This window comes from Pseudopodoces humilis, chromosome 8, assembly GCF_049639895.1.
Source record: "Pseudopodoces humilis isolate 2021_Gansu_Grassland_sample_001 chromosome 8, ASM4963989v1, whole genome shotgun sequence".
In the NCBI taxonomy this organism is placed as follows: Eukaryota; Metazoa; Chordata; class Aves; order Passeriformes; family Paridae; genus Pseudopodoces; species Pseudopodoces humilis.
In genome coordinates this window covers 8,343,667-8,364,960 of record NC_142207.1, presented here as the reverse complement: position 1 = coordinate 8,364,960, position 21,294 = coordinate 8,343,667, and the positions used below count along the sequence as shown (strand labels likewise).

Sequence of the window (21,294 nt, the reverse complement as noted above, 5' to 3'; positions counted from 1 at the left end):
TTTACCAATCTGCTTCTATTTCAATAAGTCACTTTATAGAGATTTTGTGTCCTGCAGACTGTAAAAATTCTGGAGAGATAGTACAAACATACCTCTAAAACTATTCACTGCATGACATATGCATAAAGTGTGAAAAACTGAATGTAAATATGTTTACCTCTTTATCTACAAATATTGGTTTTAACCCTTCCCTTGCCAGAGGGGACTTGAGGCAGAAGTGCTTGGAAATATAGCCTTGCCTAGGGCAGATACAGCCAAGTTTGGGAATGAGCTGTAATTAAAAACATGAATAAAACAACTGCAAGCTCAGTGATAGAGCTCTATTCCGGAAATTGAAATGGTGAGTTCTCAGTAAAATAAACACCTTTCTTAATTGCTTCTCCTGATATGCACCCAGCTTTTTCTGAATTGTTCATTTTATACTGACAATAAATGTATAATTTCAAAGCACATTTAAGTGGTTCCAAATAAATGACCATATTTTTTCCTTTTTTTTTCCCTTTTTTTTTTAACTTTTCTTATAATTGCCATTATTATGCAGACTTCTTCCTTTTTGGAGGAGGGGAGAGAATTACATATTAATGTTCCGTAGATTATTAATCTCATAAAAGGCCTGCTCTTTCAGTCTCCAAATCGTTCAATCAGATCCTCAGACGATGCTATAATTTGGCATCAAGATGGGGCTTCTTCAGATTTAAACACTTTAGGAATTGGCCCTATCTGGACTTCCCCTGGCTGCAGTAAGAGATCCAAATAATATAAGCAGCAGGCTTGGATGCAGAGATAAAATCAGAGGGAGCCCTGAGGATCTGTCAGAAGACATCTAAAATCTGCATTGTGCTGCAATTTTCCTAATTAAAGGGCATAAATAGCAGTGATTCATGCAAGTATCAGTGCTAGCCTGTCCTCCGTGGAGCACTTGATGCAGTAATTTTTAATCAGGTTGGTCATTTACAACCCGTTCATTTTTAGGAATCTCATTTGTCTGCTGGAGTGCGCTGACTCACTGAACACAGGACAGAGGAGGAGGAGGAGGAAGGCAGGTCCCACCAAAGCTTTCCTGGCAGCAGACCAGACCCCACAGACATTGAATGCAAGTGTTCCTGGAGGGAGAATGTATTTGTTAGAGTGCCTAAGTGTGTGGCTGTGCCCCAGCAGCGTCGAGCAGCTCCGGGCAGATGGGAAGGGGCAGGTGGAGAAGGGAAGAGCCCTGCTCGCCTCAGTAAGAAGGGAACAGGGTAATCTGATGAGTTCATGCTCGTGTGAGTAAAGAAACCAGAATATTAGTGATAAAATGGTACAGATGATTTGTGTTAGTAAGGCTGAGTCACTGGAGTGAATCCGTAGTGAAGATGGAGGGGTGCAGGAGGGGCCAGGCCTGGCTTTGTCACAGCTCCTGGGTGGCTGGACTCGGGTACATAAAATGGCTCCAGGCAGAAAAAATTGCCTGGCTACACATGGGCTGGTGTCCCAGGAAAACTGCCCGTGGCTCCACATGCATCAGAGCAAGGGTGAGAGTGGGGGAGCTGTGCCCAGGAGCCCAGCTCTGAGACACAGGCCTTGGCTGCAGCTGTACCTTGAACTTCTGCCTTCATCACTTGCTAATTCCATAAACAGAGCTGTGCTCCTGGGAGATAAAAAATGCAAAGCATCATTGTTAAAAACAAGCTGGTTAAAAAACTAGGGCCAGAACTTCAGCACAAATCAAATATCCACCTAGATTTCAGTGTAGATGTTCTGATTTGCACATATGGAAGGCCCTGTCCCTTACGCTTAGGATTAATGTATTTCAGAGAAAAGAAATGCCAAAATAATTACTGACTGTTTTCCAGGAAAAAAACCACATGGTATCACTGTATGGAAGCAGTTCCTAAATTCAGGCATCTGCCTAATGTCCTGGAGCTGGAAGTTGCTGCAGGTACTGAGCTCCTCCTGCTACCGCTGAGAAATTTCTCAGGTTCGGTGCAGAAGCATAGAAAGAAAAGATTAAAAAAAAAGAAATCAAGTAAGAAATCTGAGTTATTACCAGTAAAGACATTGCATGGGGAAAAGAATCAAAAATGAAAACATGCATCATCTTTACTCTTCAAATATTACTCAGAGCACCCCTCTTTGGCTGAATCTCTAATATGTGTAAACAGATACAGGTATTGATTTTGTTGCTAATAAACTGCATAGCTGTGATTCCCTTATTATAAATCTTTTCCTAAGCACAAAAGTGAGCAAAGGGAGGGGGAAGGGGTTGTAGGGTAACAAGACTAATCAGGACTTCACCATCTAAGTAAATACATCCAATTAACAGCTATTAAAGAAGAATTTTATGGCACTGTGCACAGTGAAGGCCATTATATCCAGTGGAATTAATCTTAATTATTTGTACCTGGGTACATACATGCAAAGGAAAGCAACTCGCATTAATCTACATTAAACTTAATACACAGTTGGTGTATTATCTTCTGAGTCAAAATTGACTGCTGGTTTCTGCATATGTATCTGTGGTGCTGTCTTCAGTACATATGGGGTGTCTGAGGGCAGAATTTGCTCCATATAGAACCCAGCAGTTAAAATCTTTTTTGTGATTTCTAAAAACAAAAAACAACCCTCCCCCCCCAAAAAAAAAACCCCACAACAACAAAATCAAACCCAAAAACCCATAACCTGATACAGGCAGATATTATAATCAGAAGTCCTTCTTAAAAAAAATAAAAAAGACACACAAAAAAAAGCCCAGAAAAGGCTGTACAGATTTATTATCCAGCTTAAGGGGAAACCGAACAAATATAAATCTGTGGCTTTCTGAGGTTTAAATAACAGCAATTACTACCCCCAAAACATTGCATTTCATGCACTGTGGACAACGTTGTTAAAACCACCCACGATATTTTGGACTGTGGAGATTTTTTTTCAGCTTTTTACAGAAGCTGACAGTAAATTATGTTGGTTGTTTGTTCACTGGGTTTGCATTATTTGATAGAGCTGGCTGTGGAGGTCTGTGCTGCAGTAACAATAATGAATGGTGTACTTTTTGCTTTAAATCCCTGTCTAATGAATATAGACATAGGCAAACAGCTATTTAGGATTCCAAAATATAACTACCCACAAAGCAGAGCTCCAGCTGGTCTTCCCTCCTACTGCATTGTTCAAGGGCATTTTCCTTATCAAGAAATGGCTTTTGAGTCTTAAAAAGAAAAAAGAGAAGTTGGTATACATTGTTCCCAGCAAAAGCACTTGAGATGTGGTGGTGATCGAGCACTGAACTGCTTAATAGTTCTATAAATGTTTACACTTAACATGGGCTTTATCCAGCTCATAATATGCAAAATCCTGACTGTGCAGAAGTCAGTAGGTCCCAGTTTGATGCTGTGTCTCTGGTCAGGATCTCCAGAGCAGATGTTACCTACTTTAGCTAACACAGATCAGTGCCTTGTCCTGTGTGAAAGCATAAGCACTGCATTTTAGTTACGTTTTTATATATTTTATTATATATTTTATTAACTTTCAGTAGCTATCAGGAGATTAAAATCTCATAGAGCCACTCTACAAAACATTTCTCTTAGGGGTAATCATAGCCAGCAGCAAGTTAAAGTCTTTCCATGCCACCATTTGCAGCTGTGTCAAAATATGGATCAAAGTCCTATTATGCACTTGTTGTTATTAACAATCATTTTGAGTTAACAATTGTAACTATGAACCTCTGTAGTAAAACTGGCAAATTCATGAAGATTTAAAGAAAAGGCTTGATAATGTTTCATGTTATTTTCACTCCTTCAGCAATGTTTAGTCTGCTCTTGAATGTTTTAGGTGTTACATTTCACTCTATGCTACTTAAAAATTGATGCATGTTTCTCAGCTATTTAACCATTATGGCTGAAGTGATTTCTGCTGCCCAGGCTGCTCCTGGGGCTTGCTGCAAGTTACACCTGCACAGGATACTCAGCGCTCTTGAACTGCTGTGCAGTCTGGCATTTTAGCATGAAATCAAATTCTTATGTCAATCTTCATTTTTGCACTGTCGGGGAATATCAAAAGGGGTGGTGTCACTGCATTTGCTTTAATTCAGATGCTTACTGAAGTCTGAAGTGACCATCCTCTCCTCTGCTTGTACAGCAAACCTGAGGCTTTTCCCCCAAGCCCACATCACTGTCCTGTCTTTGCACATTAACCATAAATCCAGAGATTATGTTGCCTTTGGGTTTCTCCATCAGGATGACAATAAAATCACCACAAACTAGATAAAGTCTCCCAGCCCAGGGGCATCCAAGCAGCAAGGAAACTAAATGGAGAAGCTCCTGCAAAGGTGGGGAGCACAGAAGATTAATGGGGATGAAAGGAAACTAACTTAGAAGAAAAAATGGGAGAGTCACCTGCCAAAGACTGATGTGCTCAGAATGACCTCAGTGACACTTGTGGACAGGATATTCAAAAACACACCATTTCCCACTGTAAAATGGTAAGATCAGAGCCCTGATGCTCTTCAGAGAAATTCTGCACTGGGATAAGTTTGCAAGTTAAGACAATGCAGGTGGTAGTGAACTTTTAAGAAAGCAAATGAGCTCCATGATGAAATGAAGGCTGGAGGCAAAAACTACAAATATCATCATTAGCTACATTCCCAAGGTCTACAAAGTACAACTGCAATGTCTTTTCATGCAAAAAGTTATTAGCAAGCCTCAAAACCACCAAATAAGTGGCTGTGGGTGAAGAAAAGATTTGTATACAAAGCTGTGTCTTTCTGAGTAAAAAAAAAACCAACAAAACCCACAAATGGATGTTTCTGAAAATATCTCAATCCTGAAAGATTAGCCTCAGCAGAAGTGTCACTGCAGAAACTATCTGCATATTGAAGAGGTTGCCTAGCAAGGGTTTTTTTCCCCTCATTATTATTTTCTACTTAGATTGGTAAGAAAAGGTCTCTCAGGAGAAATAACAGTAGGTTCTTAAAAATAGTTCTGAATCTGCCATTAAAAATTCAACACAGATGTTGTCTAAGCCAATTCAGGTTGTTTTGAAGTCATCACATTAAATATGCTGAGATTCTCTGCTGAGCTTGGTTTCAAATCTAGCACCCACTAAAATATTTCCCTGAATTTGATGGCCAAAGAGCAGTCGGTGCTTGGGAAGCAGCTTGTGGGTTTGAGGGTACCTGGACATCAGGGCAGAGAGAGCAGGCTGCTTCCTCCTAAAGGAATAAAACAGGATGAGGAATTGCTCTGAAACTCGGCGAGGAGATCCATAGGAGTTACCATGAGGACAAGGAATTGCACTCTGACTAGAAGAACTGATACACAGGAGGCACCACCCAGCAATAAAAATGAAAATGGAGTGAACCAAAACCTGATGTCTTCTCTGCTTCTCCCCTGTGCTGTTATATGCATTTCTATTCCTGCAGTGCCATGTACAACCCACACTTATTTGATCCCAGAGACAACACACATGAAAAGTAGGGTGTAGCACTCTTCTCTTGTGCAGATGTTTATATTTATATTGTTTACCGAAGCAAATATTATTTGGATACATTTAGTGAGGATCAATGTAGCAAGCAGAAACCTATGTTAAATTATGAATGCTTACATTTGGAGGAAAGTGAATAAATGATTGACATTGGTTAATAATTTTCATAATTCATCTTAATGTGGAGTATATAAGTGGAAGTAGGTAAAACCTCAGCCCAAGTGAATCTAGTGGAAAACTACTAGACTCTTTAAATTAACCAGCAGAAGCCATAATTTTAGGTGGATAGGAAACACTGTAAGGATTTATTGTGTCCTAAATTTTCCACTACTACAGCCTCCAAGCACATCTCAAGGAATATGAGTCATTGTTCCTCTTGACCTTCCTCTGGGGACAGAGAGAAGGCACCACAAAATTGTTTCTTTTGCCACCAGCTGTATTTTGGGGTGCAGGGGCTGCAGGTCCTGTTTGCTGCTGCAAGAGGAAGGCAAGGTGGAGATGTGTGCACCTGGGAGGGCGGGGAATCGTGCCTTTGGTGTCTGTCCATTGCCAGAGGAGTTTGCTTGTCAGGCTGGCACTGTGAACACCCGTCCTTGCAAAGAGGAGGATGCCTGGAAATGAATTCCAGCATGCTGGAGCGTGGGGTGGGCAGGCAGTGCCTCTGTCTCCAGCCCTGTGGTGCAGCCTGGTCTCAAGCCACCGCACACTTTAAAGCCTCAGACCTGTTCAAGAACGTCAGCGAGTGCGTAAAACCCTTTGTGGTCCCACACAATAATTCAACTTCCATCAGCGCTGCTGATCTCATCAATGCAACAATACCAGCTACCACATGCCAAAGCAATAAAATAGCTGTTTCCATGAGCAGCCCCACGTAATTTGAACTCTTCAGTTCCTTCCAGTTATTTACACGCATTGTGTGTCACAAACAGACCACCTCTTTTGTAATGTTCTTTAGGAAAGCTGTGTATTATACTGGCATAATAGTCTTCTTCAGGGAGAGCATTTTGTTTTAATAAAATGTGTGCCACCATATTTAATCAATCAGATTGATTGACACCAGCACTAGCTGCGTCTCCCAGCAGATGCTGCTGCTACCTCATTCTTATTCCAGTTTCATTTCTCAATCAAATCCATGTGTAAAAAACATAATGTGCTGCCAACATAATGTAATAAAACTTCAACTGAAATGCACACCACCACGACTGAAACTGATAAGTCAAAGTATGGGGAAAGTTAACTTCAGCAAAATCATTTTTGACATGAAAATATTAAAGTTTTACAGTTCAGATATGCCTTGGCTAACCCTAACATAAATGCAAAAGTTTCTTGGGTGTTAAAACAAAAAAAAAACCAAAACCTATAGAAAGAAATTCTTCTAGAAGTTATTGAGCTTTTAGCTGGCTCCCAGCATTTTCTAATTTTTGGAGTTTGCTGGTGCTATTCCAGTTCAATTTAGTCCATCCAGGTGAGATGAATTATAACATTTACCTGGACAGTTCAGGTGCCTGTGTCAGGTGGACACTGGGTAGTGGTGATGGAGGGCTCTGTGCCAGAGGCTGAACCAGCAGGTTTGGAAGGCAAGGATTCCTACAAGCACAATGGAAACCCTGACTGGTGGATGTCACACACAGCATGGAACTACTCTGAACTCTTTCAAACTCACCTCAAATAATCTGCACACCCCACATTACCCACAGGGCATGTGTGGGTCACAGAGCACATTTCTGGGGAATCTGCCTTTCCTGTACTTATGGGCACTGGTTTCAGACCACTGGAGTTGAGACCCCTCTTTATACAGATGGTCCCTCGTACCCCTGAGGAGGTTACACCTCAAATCCCAAGGCCAAGCTTCATAGCAGTCCCCAGAGCCAGATGGGAATTAAAGCTAAGCTTTATTCTGATTGCTTGACAGATTTCATACTATGTGCATGATGTGTAATTACTGCAGGAAGTATGAAAAGAGCTCCAGAACTGTTTTCTAAGGTCCCACAATAAATTACTTTCCCTTATTTTATATTTCTCACAGTGATTATATGATAGGAAACATATGCCATGAATTCACATGCCACCAATTTCCATCCTTCTGTTAAAAAGGAGAACTGAGGTTTTAATCTGAAAAGATTCCTGATGCTTCAGAACACCTTTTTTCCTTCACCACTAATTTTCAAATTAAAGTTTCATTAGCTACAGTCCTGCTGGGCAGTGCTTTGGGCTCACATAACCAAGGAGAGATTGGGACATTTTAGGCTACAAGGAAGTTGCCTCAGCTGAAAATTTTTCAGCCTCTACTTTCAGCAAAATGCCCAAATGGTAACTATGCAAATAAAAATTACACTTAAAGAAATGGCAAGGCTGACATCCATTTTTATCTCCAGTGAAATCCAGCAGTGCTGGAGTTGCTGTCCCACCACTACCATCCCCCTCCTCCTGTCCCTCCCCAGAGAGGAGCCAGGTGTCCCTGCCTGCCAAGACCAGCAAAGACATGGGCAGCCTGAAACTGATTAAAAAAAAAAAAGCCAAGGGAATGATTCAGCATTTGGAAAAACCTGCTTCGTAGTGCAAAGATCAGCCTATGTAATTCAGTAGAATGAAAATTCAGCAATAATTTTGTTATCATCTACACATAATATCAGGCGAAGTAATTCTGACAGCAGAGGGCTCTTCAAGCCAACAGGCTGAGGTACAGAAGGATCTAGTAGCTGCAAGCTCAGGCTAAACACATTTAAACTGAAAATAAGCTAAAATTTATTAGTGATGAAAAAAACTAATCCCTAGGAGTTCTTTGCTTTAGAAATGAGTTGGATTCCACAGCATCTGGAACTGTAGTTCCAGCTGGATTGTAAATATAGTTTTCATTTAAATTAGATGTATTTTTTAGAGAAATAAACTTGTTCAAAATTGCATTTGTTATTACGACAAACTATAGTAAAACCTAGGCTTGTTGTTATCTTGGAATAATTCAGATACATAAAATAACACACTGCATCAATGAGATAAAAGTGGTTTAAATTCCATAGTCATTGCTTTTTAGCATGTAGTCTGAGGGAAAAACCTGAACTTCTTGAAAGAGCCCAGGCTGCAAATTTACCACAAAAACATGCAATGCACTGCCTGTATTTTTTTTTTTAAGTTTATAAGCCCTCAAAAGTTCATTGTTTGCTCCCAGCCCATTTCAGGATTGAGACCCCACTGGAAGGTGTCAGAGAGATTTTGTTCCCTCAAGCTACACACGCCCTCTCCTTTAGATGGAGCATCCTGTGTTGAAGGGATTTTCCCTGTGGACAGGTCACAACTTGCTGCCTCTGAAAGCTCAAGCACTGGCTCTGCAGCATTGAAGTGTCCAAAGTTGAAAATCTCATCCATGTTCATCAGATGCAGGTAGATATTTCCACCAGAAAAGCAAAGAAAACCGCCCATTTTGTGAACAAAACACAGTGGAGCGGGGGATGTACTGCATATTTGAGGAAAGGCAGAGCCAAAGTCAGAGCAGAGCTTTCTTGGAGATGGTACAGGGAAAACACTCCCATGTGGAAAAAAAGGAGAAACCTCTCCAAGAAGTTTTCCTCAGCACAGCTGCTGAAAGGAGTGTTGTGCCTCAGTACCACAAAGCACAGTGGCTGGAGCAGGATTTCTCATGGCATCTCACGTGTGCCCCAAGCAGAATCTGGCTCAGAGTAGCTTCAGGAGACAGAACTGATGGCCTGGTTCCAGGGAAAAATGGCTCTATGAAAACACAAATGAGAAAGAGAACAGCAGGATGATTTTCAACCCTAAAATATTTTGATTAAATTTCACCCACATCTGTACTATGATTCTTTCTGGCACAGCCCTAGCAACATCCTTCCAGGTTATAACATTCCATGTTATTCCAGATAGTACCAGTGGAGCCCAACTACATCCAGACCCATTACTGCCATTTTCTGATTAGCAATACCGTCACTTATCTCAGAATCTGGGCATGTTGTTACTCTTAGGAAAGTAATTTGCATTGGAGACCATAAAGCCTTTCCCCTCTCTTCCTGAATTACCCCTCCCAGAAGCTCTTGGAACAAGGCACAGCTTGCCAATGCATATGTGGAGGAATTAATGCCCAGAGGGTGAAGATGAGCAGCTGAAACATCAGTCTCCAGTGCCAGGTGGGACTCTCTGGGCAGATGGCATGGGTGTGGGGCTGGCAGGGAGGGAGGATGCCTGGCTCCCCACATCTGCAGCGGAGGGCAGGGCTGGCCCGTGGAACGTGAGGCATGTGAGTTACAGCAGATGAATCCCCTCCAGAATGACAACAGCTCGCTCAGCATGAGGCTGCTGTGCTTGCAGCCTTCCAGAGCAGGAGCTGGACATGGGCCCCGCTCACAGCTCAGAACCCTCACCTGCCCCAAAGTGCCTTTGGTACTCACAGACCCCCAAAAGAGGGAGTGAGACTCCCTTTACAGGAGGGACAGACAGTGCTTGTCTGAGCTGACACCCTGCAGGCTCTGCCACCTCCACACAAGGACGTCTGTTTGACTAATACCTTCATGAACCTTTCATAAACGTCTCTGTGACCTTTTCTGGTTTTTGTCTAACACACAGTTCAAGCTTGTCAAAGGTCTGATCACCGAAATGCATTTTTGTGTGTACCTTTGGCTATGAACACTCCAGCCCCTGCATTTCAGTCTTCCACCACTGCTACTTGTTGCTTCCTGATCTTTCTGTGTCCATATCTGTAATTAAGTTTCCCCTTCTCCCTTGCCCCCCAACATAAATTCTTGGTATAAGTAAATGGAAAGTGCTCCTCCCTTCCAGGAGCATTTCAGCCCCAAAGCAGGGTGTGCTACCACTGGGTCACATTTTCTAGTGGAAGTGAGGAGACATGCAAGGGAAAGAGGATCTGTGCCCCGGATGCCTGCAGTCAAGGCAGGGAGGAGACATTTTCCTGCCTTCTGCTCCCTCTGACTGCCTTTTCCTGCCATTCCCTAGCACATGACCAGGAGTGTTGATTCCTTCTCCCCAGGAGCCTGAGAGCTGCGATCCCATGATTTGACTCTGGATGACAGAGAGAAAAAAAAAGAGGCACAGAAGCGGGTGGTGAGGGCAGAGGAAATGGTGCTACTGCTCCTCTCCATGGCCAGCCAGCACCATGATCCCCTGGCAGCTGCAAGCATTCCCAGCACAGGCTGCTCCCACTGCCTCAGCTACACTGCTCTGCTACAGCGTCCCTGCCTTCTATTGGGTTTGGCCACCATCCAGAATTTCCCTCAGGAATGCAACTGGAAGGAGGGAAACAGCAGTTTTTAACACTTCATATTTCAGCCCGAACGGAGAGAAGCTTCAGTGGAGCAAAAACACAGAGGTTGAGCACCTCTGTAACCCGAGGGCTGCCTGCTCACCAAACACTGCCAGCATGCCACGATCCCAGTGATTTCCCTTGTGAAGGGAAAGGACAGAGGACAGCTGTGAGAGGGGACATGTTGCAAAGCCTGGAAAAAAAATTTCATCGCACACTCTCTTGTGGTACATGCCAGAGAAGTTCAAAAAATACGGACATTAATGTTTTGGAAAGTTTTGAATGTTTGAACTAATACAAATACCCTCAAACTCTGGAAATTTTTCAATTCCTATTCAGCATCCATGGCCTGACTCCATCTCTAATCCATTTGTTACTGCATAGACATTAAAAGTCCTGTCCTGTTGCATGTTGGGCTCCCTCCTTGGCACGATGGGGTTTGCAGCAGGGTTGTAGTGCCTTACACCCACGCTGTTCACCCAGAATTTGGCTATGGAGTTATTTACAGCCCTTCCCATCAAACGAGGCAAGGGGGGACAGTTGACAGCTGGGCTGGTGGCTTTTGTGATGAGCAAACTGAACGCTCTGAATTTGGCTGGAAATGTATGATTCATTGCACTTCAAAAAATGAACATATCAGATGTGAGGCTCCTGTTAAGTGCCCTGCTGCTTGGCTCAGGTTTCTCCTCATCTGTGTGAAGAAGCTGCTGCACAGCCCAGGACTATGGAGGAGCTGGGACAGCAGCTGTGCTGCAGTCATCCTGTTGGAAAATTGCTGGATTTGAGGCTAGTTTTACAAAGACTTTGGCAAGGTACAGAGAGGAAGAAACTTCAGGATATGTGGCCAACCCTGGGAACGTCCCACTGAGGAGAAGCTCTTCAGATTTAGGTGCTGATGTTGAAATAAATTGATGTCGTACCAATTTACTCTTTTCCAAATAACTCAAAGAACAGTTGAGTAGTACCAGGAGAGCTCAGGGAACAGGACACTAGAGTAGAGTATCCTCATCCCTGCTCATGGGAAGATGTGCAGCCATCTTATACTGAAGAATTTTTGCACAAAAGGCTTTGTTTTCTCTCATTCAAGGCATCCACCCTGATGTTTTTCTCGCTTCATCAGTTGTTATGGCTCATCATTCATACTGGCAGCCTGTTCGGGACTTACATATTCAGAAGAATGGAAGTGTAACAGAGTCCCAGTTCGGGTAAAATTATCTGTGCTAGGATGGTATAAGCCAGGAGTTTTCCCATCTAGGATGGGAGAATATTTTGGCCAACAGGCCTCTGTAACAAGTATGAGAACTTCTTTGCCACGACATTACAATCTCTAGAATAACCCAAGTGATTTGATTTCTTTGCTCCACAAAAGAAACCATATGGACTGGGACTTGGTGAGAGCCATTCAAAGGACTGCTGTTATCCCAAAATTTGAATAACATCTCCTGGAGAAAGTGAGGCAGAAGGATCAATGCTTAATCAAATCCAGGCTTTCATTTGCTTGGACTAACAGCTAAGGAAACTGGTTTAATTTTTTCTCTGAGAAAAGTGAGATAAATGATGTGTGTATGTGTCTCGGGTAAAATATTTGATCACTTACCTTCTTAGTCATCACTGGTCTTTAATCGCACATTATGTAACACTACACCCAATACAGATTACATCGGGGGGAAAAATCACAACCATGCAGCCTGCAGAAACTAGAAAGTAATTTGTCTCCAGGAGGAAGGATGCTCTTTTCTGCACACTCCGTGTACAGCACCATTTATCATCTGGGAGCGGAACCGCACTCAGCTAAAGTCACACCAGACCAAGCCTCCTCCTTGAGGCGCCTGTCCCAAGAGCAGCCAGACCCAACAACTTTCCCAGGGCAAAGGCCTCTAAAAAAGCAGTGCCAAATCAGTCAGCCCAAACAGGTTTGTAAGACCTTTTAAACTCTTGGGCTCTGCTGTAGTGAAGTACTGCCTTTTCCAGGCTACCTCTGTGACAATGCCATATTCAGAGACCTGCTGCACTTGCAGATTGAAGACAGATCTATTTGGTAATAACAACAACAAAAAAAAAAGTCTCCCAAAGCCAAACCCTCCAAACAACTTAATTCCTACTGAAGAAACTTCTCTGAGCCTATGAAACCTAACTACTCTTTGGCATGTCTTCTCAAACACAGCATGCAAAAGTAGTAATATTTTATGTTTTCATTACAGGACATTGTGGGTTGCTGCCATCTGTTATGAAAGGGACATTCTGCTCCCTGAACATCCTGGTTGTAATTTGCACAATATTTGAGTTTCTGAGAGATACCAGGAGCTCCAATACAGCATGGATGCCCATCAGCACTAACAGCACTTAAAAAATGGGAGAGGTGACTTGAGAGTGACTGGATTTTGGCACCTCAGAATTTTTCCCCAGGCAGGGGAAAATATTCCAGCATGAACTAAACATGTAATAAACTTTCCCCAAAGCACATGCAGCCCCCATGGCAAAGTGAAAACATGTAGGAGAGCCTCATGCTATAACATCATCTCCCTTTGCTGGAGCTACAGTTGGGTTCAATTTTCTATTACTGCAGATCTTTGGGGTGGGACTTTTTTGAAGGGCTCAGCCTTGGCCCAAATCCTCTCGTGTTGGAAAACAATGAGCCCCCCGACCCCCTCGCTGCTTTAATGGCAGAAGAGCGCAGCCAGCACAGAGCGCTTCGGGAAATTCCTCTCCTCCACCCGCTCCCGCACAATGGGTCAAATGTTTCATCCCTGCATGAAGCCTGAATAAACAGGCATTGCACAAGGAGTTGCCGTGGGGAAGCGCAGCCGCTGTGCCAAGGGCAGCCTCTGTCGCCGCAGCCCCTCTGCGTTAACCATTCCAGCTCACGGACCAGGATCCTTCCCTGGAATGCCGCTCCTGGGGAGCCTCCCCAGAGCTGCCTGCTTGACTGATGCCTCTGAAGCTCTGCAAGTGGTGGCTGACAGGGCCAGGCTGGCCATGACGTGGTTCATATCCTCCCACAAACAACAAAGATGGTAATTTCTGACCTTGAAGGCTTTGTGCTACATGGTCAGAATGGGTTCCCTGGTGGCAAATTTTGATGCAAGTTCGTATTTTTGAAAATCAACCCATTCCATTTATTAATGAAAGAATAACATGCCCATAAATCATTATGTAGGACCTTCAGAAGGAGAAGAATAATTTATTGTTGAAGTGTCTGAGCACACTGTACCTACCACCAAAGACAAACCAGACCTGGGGACATCGACCTGCCATGCCACACACTGGCATTTCTTGATAAAACCTGTCTGCCAGCTCGGTGTCACCCAGGCACCAAAAACAACCTGTGCTGAAAGATCTGCAAAGTTCACCCACATTTTAATTCTTGGGACTATGGATTATGGTACAGGTAGGAATTATGGATGGAAATGTACAGGCCCACAGTGGATGGGAGCTTCTTCACCCATTGACTGCCTTGCAGGAGAAGGTGGCATGAGGACTAAATATAGGCTCAACAACCTTGAGCTTGAGCCTGTGCCTTACCTGGGCTATTTCTGGTGTGGTTCATCAGTGCTTTTGCCCTAAGTCTCAGGATGTGTTTCTATAGGCTGAAGGGAATAAATAGCTTTTCCTTCTGCCTTAGGTAAAAAGGCACAGTAAATAGGCTCTCTCAGTTTACATTACTTGAGGATCTGTCTCATCATCTTCAATGCCAGGAGAGCATTTCCAATGACCCTTCTGCTGATGGCTACAGCAAAGGCATAAAGCAGTTTTTCAGGCAGCCCTGTGCATAGTGTGCTCATTTGAGCGGTAAATAAAGAAGACATCACGGCTGGATGTGCGTTCTCTGCTAGCAATCAATGCACAGCATACACTTTTGATGAGGTTAGATAACAAGCATCACATGGAGAGAGGAGTACCATGCACACATAACCTTCTGAATATTTGTCAGCAATAAAATGATAACTACAAAGGCAAGCAGTAGCTGCCCACTGCAGGATGTCTCATCTAGTTCAAGTTCGCTGTGCAATACAAGCCCAACTCCGTGTAGTTTGATAAAAAGCCCCCTAAAACAACAACAAATCCCCTATACACTGCTCTGAAGGATTAGCACAAGGATGTATCTTTGTTCACTGAGCCCTTTTTAAACTCAAAAAAGGAATTTCTTACATCAAAAATACAGCTTTCATGTCACTGTCAGCTCCGTAGCCCACCTAACATTGCATTATTACCACTGACAGAAAGACAGGTGTTAACAGCTGGAGAGAAAACAAATGTAGAGCGCTTTGGCAAAATTTGAGGAGAAACAGATGTGTGAGCAACGCTGCCTTTGATATTTATTTTAATAGTGCTTCTCAAACGTGTTCAATATTTATGCAGCCATAGGCTCAGCTTTCAGTGGCACACGAGAGCCCGCGCGGCGCATTATTCACCTCTGCCGCCACCTCTTCTTTTCTTTTCCTCCCTTCCAACCGTCATGAAAAACAGCATCCGCAAATCTCCCAGGAAAAGCCGGCTTATTCCTCCTCCCCTCCCCCAGTATGATATGGATAGAGTTTTTAGCAGTGGGAGCTCAGTGTGATTAGTATGCTAATATGGGAGAGAGAAAAGGAAATGGAGATGAGAGATACGGTCCTTTAGCGAAGAAAAGCAGGAACAACTGAAAGGAGGATCTCTGCTAATCAATTAACCTACAATGGACCTAATGCCATAAGAAGCTATTGTGCATAAAGGGACAGAATTCTCGGTGACAGATGGCACTTGGGCTCATGATATTACAGGCCTGCTACTCAAGAGCTTGTTTACCTCCCATACAGGGGTAAGCAATAAAGCAATAAAATTGCTTATTTATTTTAAAGAGAGAAGTTGAAATGCTTATTTACCAAATCAATCAAGGCTTACTAAGGCAGAACAGCCACAATCCTCATGGCCCTAAAATGCTGGATACTTCACTGATTTCAAATAGCAATTATCTATTGCAGTTTCTTGAACCTACTCTGACTGCAAAGAGACATTTAATTTGCAAATTTTGATGAAAATTGTCATTTTTTTAATTGCTTATTTCACCAATTTGAATTTTAAAACAAACGATTAACTAGAAGCTCATTTTTACTTGCCTTGGGCAAGCCCAGAAAAATATTTATCAAGACCCAAGCCTGTCTGCTTAGCATTTGAGTTGAGAAATGCACAACTGCCTTCAAGTCAACATTAGCTGTGACAGAAGCAAGACTATTATTTAACAGTAGCTGAAAATGTCAAAAACAAGCGGCATTTGGCATTTTGACAAGACGGCACTGAAAAGAAACTATTTTTTTCCCCTCAACACTCAGATAACTGTAAATCAAAACTGTACAATTACCACTTGGCTCAGAGTACTGCTTTGGTGGGTTTCTTTGAACCAGTGGGGAGAAGGAGAGCAGACAGGTCTCCATTTTCTGCTTGAAGCCACCTTCAAGGTCCCACCATGACCCAGACCCTCCATACTTTAAAAAAATCCATGTTCTGCTCCCAGGAACGGAGGTGGCATCATCCGACAATTCATGTCAGACCTCAGGCACATCGGCATGATGAAGTCATCCCAAAAGCTAAGGATATATGTACATGCTACAATGTATATGTTTTAGGTGTTAACTGTCTGCCAGAATAAATTCAGACTTTTTTTTTTTTTCTTTTTTAAAGTAGGTGTTGTGCCTGGGCATTATCAGTTTGGTTTTTTTACATTAGAAATCATAACAAAGGGTCAGCTGAATTAATTAAAAATAGTATTGTGTTGGAGAGAAGCCTGACACTGAAGAAGTACAGGAAAATTAATATCTAAACCACTTTGTTCTCACAGCGAGATTAAGTTGGAAGTTCCTGTTTTAATCAACGACAAGATATGACAGTGCTCATGGTAAACAATATTGTGAACCATCTCAGGGAAACAATGACATGGTGAGATACAGCCTTCAAGAGATTTAGATACCAGAATGAACAGGCCTTAATAATTTAAGAGATACTGAAGTGATGAGCATATGTTCGTCTTCATTGCACACACCAGATACTGCCCACCATTTATCTGGACTCCAGTAAAACAGTTTTTCTAGCAAGGTTTCCCACTCATGAAGTCCCTTTAACATCAGTCAGCATTAGGCAGGGTATCAAATCCCATAAAGATTTGTCTTTACAAGTGGCAGTTGCCTGTTTCTGTCCTTCCTCAGTGAAATTTCATCGTGCACCTCAGAGCAGCTGTGCAAGAGAGACATCAGGGGTGTGTTGCACCTTCCTAGGTCCCATCCCTTAATATGACCTGTACCAGCTCCATGACCAACCTCACCACATCCCTCTGGGTTTCCTCAGTTACTGTGACCTCGGAAATCACAAACTCTCAGGGTCTGACAGTTCACCAAAGTGAAAATATTCCATGAAAAGCTGACTCAGGAGATGCCAGAAAGCATTTACTGTCCCCATAGCTTTGAAACTTCCCTGAAAGTTTGGGGGGTTCTGGTGGCAAATGTGTCCCTTTCCCTTGCAGAACACCTTTGGCATCCTGCTTCTATCACTAGTGGAAAGCAGGGGGAGGCAACACCACAGACAAGAAGTGGCCAACCCTTTGCACTGACCTTGCACTGATGGGGAACCACTCCAGCTTATTTTATTGCCTGGGAACAGATTCAGTGACCACATCTGTCAAGCCACAGGCTGTGAGAGCAACACAGCCATCCCCATTTACCTGTGAGCTGATCCAGAGTGGTGAAACCCAGTGGGTTTCACATCCCAAAACACATGGAAAATCCAGGGACCTGGGGTGCAAAAAAGCACCCTGAATGGACAGGTCTGAAAAAACAATTCCCCCACACCTTCAAGTTTACTGCCACCAAGACTAAGGGTTGAATGCAAAAGCAACCTGTCATACCTCTCTTAGTCTTTTGGTACTTAAAGGTGAGTCTCCTCTGTAAATTTACATTTAAAAAAAAATCAAAAAGCCTGTGTGTGTACTTTACAAATACCACTGGTATTTGTCTTTGAGCTGGGCATTTTGACCTGACATCTAAAGCGAATTCCCTTTCGTATCCAGCCAGCTTATCAAGTGACCCCCCATCCTGCTGCTCTTCACTGTCCCAAAGTTCATCCCCTGGACCAGCACAATGGTCAAAGTCTGCAGAACTAACCTGGGAAAAAAAAAACCAGCACATTTCCAGGAAGAGGTGCATACCTTCTTTTCCACCAGCTTCATTATTTCTTAACACTGTATCTCCACACTTACTACCTACAAACATGTCTAATGCTTCTAATACCACCTATCCCTCCCCACAGTGGACACATCACTTCATCAATTCATGTCTTTAAACTACTGGACTTCAGGATATTTCAATTCATCTTCAAGCCACTACTCCAGCACCACTTTTGCTTAATACACTGATTTGAGAGAACTGGTTGGTAAGAGGAGTCTGAAGCTACACAAAGCAGTATTATTTCTGTCTCCCCAGTTTAATCAAAGCAGGCACAGGCCCAACACAAAGCCTCAGCTGAATTTCCTACAAGCAAAATACTAGACTAAAAAACAGCAAGCAGGATTGTGGCAAGCATCTATGACAACAAGCTCATCAGCAGCCAATATTTTGTATTTTCATCATTATTAATCTGCTTTGCCAGATCTGATTCTCCTGAAGAGCTGATATCCCATATAAAAAGCACACTGCAAATCACAGAGAATGATGACAGTTTTCATCAGTGCTGAAAGAGGGGAGGGAAAGGCAGAATCTGTGGTGTGCTGCTCTTACATGTTGCACAATGTAGGAATTTTTTTGATCTCTATCAGATAAGTAGTAAGGTCTAAACAATTTCATCCCTTTCAAACACAGTGGGCCAAATTCCCAACCAGCATGAAATGCTGCATATCCACTGAAATCGATGGAGTTATGCCAGTTGGCTTTGCATGTCAGTTCATTCAGCAATGATTGCACTTGACGTGCAGCTCAGAACAAGCATTTGTTTTTAAAAAGAAACAGTGGAGTCTTTCAGTGCTAACCCAGCCTACACATAGTCCTGGCTCCATGTGCAGGACTAACTGTCCTTAGCTCAGGCTGCTATGTATTTGTGCAAAGGGAGAGTTAAGGAGGAGGAAGGAAGCACATTGTTCTCTCTAGCACACTGATGGTATGTCTCACCACTCAAGACAAGAGATGATGCTCTGCAGAGCAGGGCACCTTTGCTCTGTGTTGGAACCTGTAATTAACACATGCAGTTGATGTCCTTACAGGCACTGGGCACCTTTTCACCCCACCTGAACACCGTGGAGTCACAACCCTCACTTTACCTCAACATTACCAACCAGTGCCCTGGGCCAGACCAGCAGTTTCTCAGAGAGTTCAAATGGAACGTGTCAACTGAAGCAAGAAGTTGCTAAAGTGTATTCTCATGAATATTCTCTGGTGGCATAGCTAGGCTTACCCCAGGCATCAACAAGGAAACAACTGGCACAGCTGGGATAGAGAAAAACAGACAAGCCAAAACATGTTCTGGTGATCATTGCCAGTGAGGTGAGATGTCTTTGGAGAGCAGCTGAGACCAGAACAAGTCAATACAAATGCATCTCTAAAACTCCCCTTACCCTTGTTTTGAAACCCAGGGTACAAACAGAACCATCACTTACTGTCCTTTTTCTTCTTGCAACATTATGGAAAATGCTTGCATAATTTTTGTATGGCAAATTAAGGTGCAACCCTGTTCCTCACAGCTTTCCTTTTAGTGTAAACATTTTCCCCCAATAACTGCATGAAACAAATCTTGCTTTGTGGTCTGATTACCAAAAACTATTAAATAGCTAAATGTTGGTTACCAGACATACACTGAACTAATAGGAGGACAGAAACAGCAAAACTACAAATCATGAATTCAGACAGCAACATATTTTTAAATAGAGATTTTTCCTTCAATGAATATTTTGCTGTATTTGCTTCAAAAGCAGTTTCAGGACTTCTACCAACAAAGTCATAAAAGGCAGATTTTATGGCTACACCTGTGGACCTTGCCACTGCAAATGCTCTGCAATGTGTGCACATATGCCTGTAAAACTACAGTACAACAGGTCACCTCCTGCAGGGATGTTTGTCAAAGACAAGGCAGAACTGCTGCCTGTGCAGAAAGTGAATCCTGTGAATCTGTCTGGAAATGCTGCAGGTTGGGCATCTGACTCAGATGTACAGGGGACACCGGACACAGACCTCCCAACCAGCTTGGCCTGAAGAAAATTAGTAGCTGCCCATTCACTTTATAATCCTTTGTGTTTCTATATATTGCCTCCTATCTGCTACAGTGCTGGGCAGGCTAAAAAAGTGTGAATGTGCAACAGGAGCTACTAAACTTGAGCTTTTCTCTTGCAAAGAACAAGAAAGGAAAACCTCAAGAAAATGCCAAACTACATTTCAACCTGGATTTCAGCTCTGATCAGATCAAGAAATAACCCCTACTTCTTCCCCAGCACGGCTTTTAAACATGTAAAGCACAAACTCCCAGTATGCTGCCTGAAAAGCCCAGGCATAAAGTTTATCCTTTACTTTGAGGCTTTGTCATTTGACTGGGGAGGAGGTAATCAGGACAAGGCTCTGGACCATGCTGCTCAAAATATGACAACAGACACACCAAAAATCCAATCTGGCTGCCTGAAGCAATTAAAGGAGTATTTACTATTCCATGACAGTTAACATGTTGGACTGACCTTTCATTTACTGTTTCGTGCTGAACATTAAGCTGCAAAATTACTCATGCTTTGCATTTAGTACTGGCATCAGAACTAACAGCATTAGATAGCTATTCCCAGGGCGAGGCACGCGTTCCCTCCGCCCAGCTGTGCACGTACTTTCACTGACCTGATATCTAACATCATTTCCACAGGTCCTGTTCGCCCACTGCCATCAGGAATTATCGATAACACTGCTCCAAAATGTAAAAAGCATATGTAAAATGTCCAGGGTGATGTGGCTGGTGGAATTATGTTCTTTCTTACATACGAGGAAAGAAAAAAAGGGAGGACTGGTGTATGCCCACAGGTGCCCATGGCAGGTCCCTGCCAGATGGCAGCAGGGAAGTACAGAAGCTACGGAGGAAAAGTCTCTTTGTTTACTCTCCTCCTAGCTGCTCATAGCAGCCGTGTTTTAATGAGAGGCACAGGATGCATTTTTCAAGAGCCCGACAATTCACCAGCTGGAATATTCCCCCAAAATCCAATTTTCCATTCGACACCCTCAGGCTGGAAGGACCTGGAATTTCCATTCTCCAAGGCTACAGATGGGAGAGGTTAAGTTTCCAGCCAAACACTTTCACTCATATGCTTTTGGCTAATCTTAGTGCTTACTATCCAAAATTATGGTTATTTCTACCCCTGGCTGTAATCTGCATGCCCATGATGCTGCATTTTTAATGCAGAGTTAGGAATTTTGGGCCACAGGTTGCCAACACAAACAGAGCATTTTTCCTCTAACCTCTTGCACTCCTTCCAGCTTTCAGTTGCAGTGCTGTCCTGCTGTGGGACTGCATCCCAAACCTCCATGCATCTCCCTTCCCACCCTTCCCTCACCTCTGCCTGGATGCTTTTCCATTTCATTTCCAAACCTCTC

At 43.1% G+C, this 21,294-nt stretch overlaps 1 protein-coding gene across 2 annotated transcripts in view; it reads right to left on the bottom strand.

The window, feature by feature from the left end:
• Window positions 1-2,726: 2,726 nt before the first annotated feature.
• Window positions 2,727-21,294, bottom strand: part of INSIG2 (insulin induced gene 2) — a 32,749-nt gene continuing 14,181 nt past the window's right edge. For both annotated transcript variants that reach the window (XR_015773074.1, XR_015773076.1), the window contains one exon: window positions 2,727-9,174. The gene's annotated coding sequence lies outside the window, so the exon portion shown is untranslated. The remainder of the gene's footprint in view (window positions 9,175-21,294) is intronic.